Source organism: Sapajus apella, unplaced genomic scaffold, assembly GCF_009761245.1.
Source record: "Sapajus apella isolate SASKATOON/1434 unplaced genomic scaffold, GSC_monkey_1.0 scaffold4, whole genome shotgun sequence".
Lineage (NCBI taxonomy): Eukaryota > Metazoa > Chordata > Mammalia > Primates > Cebidae > Sapajus > Sapajus apella.
In genome coordinates, this window is record NW_022436944.1 from 8,108,298 (window position 1) to 8,115,942 (window position 7,645).

Consider the following 7,645-nt stretch of genomic DNA (forward strand, 5'->3'; position numbering starts at 1 on the left):
CATTAATCTCTGTGCCTGTTTTTATGCCAGTACTATGCTGATTTGGTTAGGATAGCTTTGTAGTAAGTTTCTTTTTCATTTTTAATTTTTGTGGGTACATTGTAGGTGTATATATTTTTAGGTTACTTGAGATATCTTGATATAGGTAGGCAATCTGTAATAATCACATCAGGATAAATAGGGTATTCACCACCTAAAGCATTTATCCTTTGTGTTTCAAAAAATCAGATTATACGTAGTTATTTTTCAATGTACTATTAAATTATTTTTACTATAGTTACCTGTTTGTGCCAGCAAATATCAGGTCTTATTCATTCACTTTAACTATTTTTGTACCCATAAACCAACTCCATTTTCCTCCCATCCCTTCTTACTACCTTTCCCAGCTTCTGGTAACCATCCTCCTACTCTCTAACTTTATGAGTCCAATTGTTTTAATTTTTAGCTTCCACATATAAGTGAGAACACGTGATGTTTGTCTTTCTGTGCTGGCTTATTTCGTTTAACATAATGACCTCTAGTTCCATCCACGTTATTGCAAATGATGGGATCTCATTCTTTTTTATGGCTGAATAGTACTCCACTGTATCTATGTGCCACATTTTCTTTATCCATTCATCTCTTGTTGACTACTTGAATAGACATTTCTCCAAAAAAGACATACAACTGACACCATTTATATAAAAATGTGCTCAACATCATTGATTATCATAAAAATACAAATCAAAACTACAATGAGATATCATCTCACCCCAGTTAAAACGGCTTATATCCAAAAGACGGGCAATTACAAATGCTGGTGAGGATGTGGAGAAGAAACCCTTGTACTCTGTGGGTGAGAATACAAAGTAATACAACCACTATGGAGAACAGTTTGGAGGTTCCTTAAAAAAAAAAAACTAAAAATAGAGCTACCATATAATCCAACAATCCCACTCCTCAGTATATATACAAAAGAAAAGAAGTCGGTATATGAAAGAGATATCTGCACTCTCATGTTTATTGCAGCACTGTTCACAATCACAAAGATTTGGAAGCCACCCATTTTTAAATTTTGTGAGTACATTGTAGGTGTATATATTTTTAGGTTACTTGAGATATCTTGATATAGGTATGCAATCTATAATAATCACATCAGGATAAATAGGGTATCCACCACCTAAAGCATTTATCCTTTGTGTTTCAAAAACTCAGATTATACGTAGTTATTTTTAAATGTACTGGTAAATTATTTTTACTATAGTTACCTGTTTGTGCCAGCAAATATCAGGTCTAATTCATTCTTTTTAACTAATTTGTACCCATAAACCAACTCCATTTTCCTCCCATCCCTTCTTACTACCTTTCCCAGCTTCTGGTAACCATCCTCCTACTCTCTAACTTTATGAGTCCAATTGTTTTAATTCAATGTTGTTGAATTCAGTTTGCTAATATTTTGTTGAAGACTTTTGCATCAATATTCATCATAGATATTGAACTGCAGTTTTCTTTTTTTGATATGCCTTTGGTTTTGCTCTCAGGGTAATACTAGCCTTGAGGAATGTGTTTGGAAGTATTCCCTCCTCCTCTATTTTTTTGCAATAGTTTGAGTAGGACTGGTACTAGTTATTCTTTAAATGTTTAGTAGAATTCATAAGTGAAACCATTGGGTCCTGGAATTTTCTTTGCTTAAAGACTTTTTATTATGGCTTCAATCTCCTTACTTATTATTGATCTCTTCAGGTTTTGGATTTCTTCATGTTTCAATCTTGGTAGGTTGTGTGTGTGTAGGAATTTACATATCTCTTCTAGATTTTCCAGTGTATTGGCATATAGTTGCTCATAGTAGCCATTAATGATCCTCGGAATTTCTGTGGTATTCATTGTAATATCTCCTTTTTTAACTCTGATTTTTTTTTTTTTTGGATCTGCTTTTTTTTCATAGTCTGGCTAAAGATTTACTAATTTTGTTGGCAAATTTTCATAAAAGTTTCCTTTTTGTGTTGAAAAGCTGTTTTATTTATTTTTGTATACTTTTCTTCAATTTCATTTATTTCTACTCTGATCTTTATTATTTCTCTTCTTGCACTAATTTTGAATTTGGTTTACTCTTGCTTCTCTAGTTTCTTGAGATGCAGCTTTAGGTTGTTTATTTTAAGTTTTTGTTCTTTTTTGATGCAGACACTGCCCTTTTAGTACTCCTTTCACTGTATCCCGTAAGTATGTTGTGTTTTCATTATCATTTGTTTCAAAAAATTTTTCAATTTCCTTCTAAACTTCTTCATTGACCCACTGATCATTAGGATCATATTGTTTAATTTCCATATATTTGTATATTTTCCAAAATGTGCCTGTCCTTCTTGGAAAGCCTTCTAGGCATTTGAAAGGAGTTGGATGTTGTGATCTAAGTCGTATCTGTATTAGGGGGCACTCAAAGCCCAGTAATGCTGTGGTTCTTGCACACTTGTAGAGGTGCCACCTTGGCAGTCTTGAATAAGATCTGGAAAAATTATCTGGATTGCCAAGCAAAGACTCTTGTTCTCTTCTCTTACTTTTTCCGAAACAGAGTCTCTCTCTGTGCTGAGCCTCCTGGAGCTGGGGGTAGGGTGACACAAGAAACCCCTGTGGCCACCACCACTGGAACTGTGCTGGTTCAGACCTGAAGCCAGTACAGCACTGGATCTTGCTCAAGATCTGCTATTACCATTACCTGGCTACCACCTATGTTTGCTGAAGGACCCAGAGCCGTACAGTCAACAGGTGGTGAAGCAGGCAGGCTTGTGTCTCTCAAACCATGAAATAGAGCCCTTCCCACTCTTCCCTCTGCTTTCTATAGGCAGAGGAGTCTCACTCTGTGGTCATTACTACCACAGGTCCACAGGGAGTACTTCCAGGCTTTCACCAATGTTCACTTAAGGCCCAAAGGCCCTTCAGTGAGCTTATGGTGAATGTTGCCAAGCCTGGGACTCACCCTTCAGGGAATTAGGCTCCCCTGTAGCACAGGTCAGACCAGAAATGCCATCCAAGAGCCACAACTGGAATTAAAGACCCCAAGAGCCTTCCTGGTGCTCTACCCTCCTGTGGCCCACCTGGTATCTAAGGTACAAGACAAAGTTCCCTTTTACTTTTCCCTCTGCTTTTCTCAAGCAGAGGGAGTGTCTCATTACAGCCACTACAGGTGAGAATGTGCTGTGTCTCACCTGAAGCTGGCAATTCTCAGAGTCTCAACCAGAGCTCAGAATACCTGGATATTGCTACTAGTTATTCAGGGACCAAGTGCTCTTTAGTTAGCAAGTAATGATGGGTGCTTCCATGGCTAGCTCCTTCCCTTCAAGGCAGCAGGTTCCATTCTGGCCCAGGGTGTGTCTAGAAATGCTGTCCAGGAACTAGGGCCTGGAATGGGACCCTCATGACTATGCCCAGTACTCCGTCCTACTGTGGCTGAGCTGGTGTCCAAGATGTAAGACAATGTCCTCTTTACTCTTCCTTCTCCTTTCCTCAAGCGGAAAGGAGGGATCTCTCTCAGACCTGCAAGGTGTGCTGCCTAGGGTTGGAGAAGGAGTGTCACAAGCACTCCATTAGCTGCCCTGGTTGGTGTCTCAGTAGGTTATGTGCCCCCCCAACCAGTCCACTGGCTCTGAGCCCAGCTCAGCACTAAGACCCACCTGGGAGTTGTAGTCCTTGTGGCCTAGAATGCCTTTCAAGTTTATTTAGAACCCCAGAGCACTGAGTGACAAGGCTCGCCAGAACTGGGTTCAATGAAAAGTTTCACAATCACTGTGTTTCCCCTCCCCAAGCACACAGATTCTCCACACCACACAGCCACTACTGGGGGACCAGGAAACAGCAATTAAAGACTGTCTTTCCTGACCTTTTGAGTGCCTCTTTCAGTGATGTGAAGTTAATACAAGGTACTGTGAGTGCTTACCTAGCTTTTGGTTCTTATGAAAGTGTGTGTGCGTGTGTGTGTGTGTGTGTGTGTGTGTGTGTGTGTGTGTGTGTGTGTGTAGATGTTAAATTTGATGTTCCTATGGGAGGTGGGGGAGACAAATAATGCAGCCTTCTATTCTGCCATCTTACTCCACCCCTCTGCCTGTGGTAAGTGTTAGAGTCAGATGTGTGATGCCTCTAGTTTTGTTATTTTTGCTCAGGAGTGTTTTGGCTATTTGGGGTGTTTTGTGGTTCCATATAAATTTTAGAAGTTTTTTGTATTTTGTGAAGAATGTCACTGGTATTTTGATAGAGATTGCATTCAATCTATAAATTGTTTTGGGTAGTGTTGTCATTTTAACAATATTAATTCTTCCAATCCACAGGCATGGAACATCTTTTTGTGTGTCCTCTTCAACTGTTTTTATATAAGTGTTTTATAGTTTTCTTTGTATAGATCTTTTATTTCTTTGGTTAAGTTGATTCTTAGGTATTTTATATTCTTTGTAGCTATTTTAAATGGGATTGCTTTCTTGATTTCTTTTTCAGATTGTTCACTATTGGTGTATATAAATGCTACTGATTTTTGTATGTTGATGTCATATCCTACAACTTTATTGAGTTTTTTTAATAAGTTCTAACAGGCTTTTGGTGGAATCTTGAATTTTCTCTAAGTGTAAGATTATGTTATCTGTGAACAAGGGTAATTTGACTTCTTCCTTTCCAATCTAGATGCTCTTTATTTCTTTCTCTTGCCATTGATCTGGCCAGGACTTCCAGTATAAGGTTAAATAAAAGCAGTGAAAGTGGCAATCCTTGTCTTACTCCAGCTCTTAGAGGAAAGGACTTCAGTTTTTACCAGAATAATGTTATCTGTAGGTTTGTCATATATGACCTCTATTATTTTTAGTTATGTTTCTTCTATGCCCAATTAGATGAGGGCTTTTGTTAAAAAGAAATGTTGAATTTTATCAAATACTTTTCAGCATTTATTGAAATAATCATATTGCTTTTGTTCTTGGTTCTGTTAATGTGACATGTCATATTTATTGATTTGTATATGTTGAGCCATCCATGTATCCATGGGATGAATCCCACTTGGTAATGGTGAATGATCTTTTTGATATGTTGTTGATATTTGTGTGTGTGTGTATTTACAAATACATTTTAAAAAATAAACCAGAAAGCCAAATTCAACAACACATCAAAAATTAATTAAATTATTCTTAAGATATTTAGAACACCAATTTCTGAGGATAAATTTTATTTATCAGGGAAAACAAAGATCACAAGCAGCCCTGGAGCTGAGGAATCTCTTTGATTTTTAGTAAAATTTGCAACTCCACAGCTTTCTGGTCAACCTTGCACTTCTCTGTAATCTCCTCTTTTTTTCTTTTCTTCTTTGTTGAAGATCTTACCTTCCCATTGTCTAGGCTTCCACGGCTGCTTCTTCTTGAAGTATGAGTAAGATGTTTTAGGATTTTCACATTGCTGGTAACAATTTTTGTGGAGGTGGCAATGACAAATTCCTTGTGTGTTCTTCATAGAAGAACTCAATTGAGAACTAGAGATCCAGTCACAAGTAAGGAGCCACTGCCCAGCTGCTTCAGGAAAACCACCCTCTTGCCTCTGTGGTGCCCAGGGAAGAGGGGCAAAATGGTCCTGGGAGTGATGCTGCCTCGCCGTTTTCTCTGTGCTGCCTGAAGGATTTTTGGCTGTAGCTCAACAGCTTTCAGGGCACATCTTCAGTAGGATAAATCTATAGATTTTGCAAAGTTTAACCACCTGAGTACCTTCAATTTTGTCACCACCAACTGATTTTGTGTTACAATAGTTGCAAACACCTCCTTTTTCTTTTGAATCTTTAATTTACTGGCTGAGTACTTCCTCTTGTACATGATGTTTCTGCAATACATACAGATTGAGAATGTCTGCCAATTCCTCTGACAAAGACAGGATTTCAGCTGCAATGAAGCTTCCTTTTCTTGGCCTTTTTGTTACCCTTTTTCACCTTGCCATTAGCATCAGCCTTCTTGGCTTCAGGTTTCTTCTCCTTAGTGTCCAGCTTCTCAACTTTTTCACCCACCATCTTGCAAGATGGGAAAGAGAACTTGCTAGTACTTTCTTAAGGATTTTTTCTTTTTTGCATCTATTTTCATAAAGGATATTGACCTGTAGTTTTCTTTTTGTTGTGTCCTTCTCTGATTTTGTATCAGGGAAATGATGGCCCAATGGAATAAGACTAGAAATATTTCCTTCTCTTCCATTTTTTAAAAAGAGTTTCAGTAGAATTGGTATTAGTTCTTCTTTAAATGTTTAGTAGAATCCAACAGTGAGGCCATGAGGTTCTAGGCTGTTCTTTGATGGTACACTTTTTATTACAGCTTTGCTCTCATTACTCATTATGGGTTTATTGAGGTTTTCTATATTTTTATGGTTTAATCTTGGTAGGTTGCTGTATCCAGGAATTTATCCATTTCTTCTAAGTTTTCAAATTTGTTGGCATATAGTTGTTTACAATAATCTCTAATGATCCTTTGCATTTTTGCCATCTCTGTTGTTTCTGATTGTTTATTTAGCTCTTCTCTCTTTTTTCTTCGTAGTCTAGCTAATGGTTCGGCGATTTTATCTTTAAAAAAAAAAAAAAAAAAAAAAAACCTTTTCATTTAATTGATCTTCCATAATACTTTTTAGTCTCAGTTTCATTTATTTCTGCTCTAATCTTTATTATTTCCTTCCTTCTACTAATTTTGGTTTGTTTTCGTGTTTGTTTTTCTAGTTTCTTGAGGTGCATTATAAAGTTGTTTATTTGAGGTCGTTCTACTCTTTCGAGATAGGTGTTTATGGCTATAAACTTCCCTCTTAGTACTGCTTTGCTTTATCCCACAGATTTTTGGTATATTGTATTTTCCTTTTCATTAATTTCAAAAACTTTTAAATTTCCTTCTGAATTTATTCATTGATCCAGTTGTCTTTCATGGGCATGTTGTTTAATTTCCACTTGTTTGTGAAGCTTTTGAGGTTTCTCTTATTATTGATTTCTAGTTTTATTCCACTGTGGCCAGAAAAGGTAATTTTTTAAAATTATTTTTATTTTATTTTTTTAGAGACAGAGTATTTCTCTGTTGTCCAGGCTGGCTCACTGCTGCCTGAAGCTCCCAAGCTCAAGTGATCCACCCACTTAAGCCTTTGAAGTAGCTGGGATTACAGGCAGGTGCCACCTTGCCTGGTTAATTTTGTTTATTTTTTGTAGAGATGAGGTCTCACTCTGATGCCCAGGCTGCTTTCAAACCCCTGGGCTCAAGTGATCCTCCCATCTCAGGCTCCCAAAGTATTGGGATTACAGGGACGAGCCACCATACCTGGCCAGAAAAGATACTTGATATGATTTCTACTGTTTAAAATTTGTTCAGGCTTGTTTTGCGGCCTAAGATATGGTCTGTTCTGGAGAATGTTCCATGTGCTGTTAAAGAGAATATGCATTTTGCAGCAGCTGGGTAAAATATTCGGTAAATAAGTTTGGCCTGTTAAGTCTAGTGTGTAGTTTAACTCCAATGTTTCTTTGTTGATTTTCTGTCTGGATAATCTATCCATTACTCACAGTAGGGTATTAAAGTCCCCTACTATTATTGTATTGTGATCTATCTCTCCCTTTAGATATATTAATGTTTGTTTTATATACTTGGGAGCTCCTGTTTTGGGTGCATACATATTTATAATTGTTAAATCCTCTTGT

General features: G+C 37.3%; 1 long non-coding RNA gene across 1 annotated transcript; it reads left to right on the forward strand.

The window, feature by feature from the left end:
- Window positions 1-5,076: 5,076 nt before the first annotated feature.
- LOC116539152 lies at window positions 5,077-7,375 on the forward strand. Its single transcript, XR_004263928.1, has 2 exons — window positions 5,077-6,979; window positions 7,285-7,375. It is a non-coding gene; the product is annotated as an uncharacterized LOC116539152 (long non-coding RNA).
- The last annotated feature ends 270 nt before the right edge of the window (window positions 7,376-7,645 follow it).